Source organism: Branchiostoma belcheri, unplaced genomic scaffold, assembly GCF_001625305.1.
Source record: "Branchiostoma belcheri isolate BF01 breed outbred unplaced genomic scaffold, Haploidv18h27 scaffold22, whole genome shotgun sequence".
Taxonomy (NCBI): Eukaryota; Metazoa; Chordata; class Leptocardii; order Amphioxiformes; family Branchiostomatidae; genus Branchiostoma; species Branchiostoma belcheri.
In genome coordinates, this window is record NW_017803713.1 from 2,951,920 (window position 1) to 2,953,499 (window position 1,580).

Here is a 1,580-nt window from a genome sequence, read left to right on the forward strand (position 1 = left end):
GAGGAAAATAAAAACATATACGGGCCCATAGACGCGCGTGTGACTCTGTTACCTACTGCCCCCCCCAACACTTCATTGTTCAGACACACATTGCGAGCTTCGCGGTTGCTACGATCCCGACCCACAGGACAAGTTTGTTTGTACGAGCTACTGTCAATCACAGCTGTCTTTGTGGACAAAACAGGTTAATCTGTCGGCGGAATTTTCCCCCGGCTGTCCATCTCTCCACCAACGGAGATAACGTTAGAACAAACAAATAAACAGGGACCTGTCTGAGTCTCCGGCCTAGCTTCACAGGACTTCGTGGGGCTGAAATATATTGTTGAAAGCGTGCGCAAACAACAATCAAAATCTGCCCAAGAGGAAAGACGAACTCGATCCCATTACCGTGTTTCTCTCCCGGCCAAATTTGCCCTGTCCGTGTACGGTTTGAACTCATAAGGTGGTGACCACAACTTCTATCGCCTTAATATACTTTTTAATGGACGTAGTATTGTAGTTGCCGTTGAATCATTCAGGAATAGACATTCCCGATTTAGTGCTAAGAACCGCTGAAGTCTATCTACATCTACATTGTCCTTATATTAGTCCATATGAACGTGAGGTACATTGCCGCCCGCACACACAGACAAGTGCAGGATCCCGGGACCTTGAGGCGGCGCTGGATCCCAGATAAGGATCACATCGCGTGCGCTCCACGATCTTGGCGAGCTACTCGACGAAATTGGGGCACGGTTTGAGGTCGAAGTCGTTGCGTGCTCAAAAATCCTTAAAGAAAAGATCACTCTGGGACACTTTGGAGAGCTTTTGTGCGATTACCCTTTTAGAACTAATAATAAGGAAGAGATTAAGCCCACTCAGTCGGCTTTGGGTGGAGGTGAATGGCGCGAATCCACCCTGTCGATGCGAAACTATGGATGGAGAACATTCACTTCTTCTATCAAAAACTAATCACCAACCATGACAAGTAAGGCCGCCAGGATGTTTTCATATGCTCGTCAACAAGACGTTATAATTGTTTGCGGTGTTGGTATTTTGGGACGTTTGTTTGTTCTACATCATTATTCAGTTCCACTCAGTCCTACAGTGCAGGAGCATGCATATGTAACGTTATGTGCAGACCTACAGGAGAACACCTACATGTAAAGCTTTTCATACAAGGAACCGAATTTCGAGGCGTCTTACCGTTTCAGTACTACAAATATTTTAGGAGAATATCAAATCCTTGTTACCTTCGTCAAACCTTATTTCATACCCCACAAATGTATACAACCATGCAATTATAAAAATACAGGAAGGGACTGTTTCATAACAGAGAGAGAAGTTTGGCCCTGGGAAATGTGTTGAATATAGTATAGCGCCCGATCCTGCTACAGTACTGCTACACTCTGGGTGGTCAAACGGCAAATCTAATTCTGTGGTTCTTAGAAAATATCAGCGTTGTTGATTAGTTCTGTGCCTAATCACTAAATAGCCTAATTTGCTGTTTCCATTCCTTTGGGGCAAATGATTTGTCGTGATTTATTGAGTTTGCCGAAAGGCCACCCAAACTCAATGCCGTTTTAGCCTCAGACATGAAC

The 1,580-nt window shown here is 44.7% G+C and overlaps 1 protein-coding gene across 7 annotated transcripts in view; it reads left to right on the plus strand.

Moving 5' to 3' along the window:
* Positions 1-1,580, plus strand: part of LOC109470183 (SPARC-related modular calcium-binding protein 1-like) — a 33,542-nt gene that overhangs the window by 580 nt on the left and 31,382 nt on the right. The gene's annotated exons all lie outside the window — the stretch shown is intronic.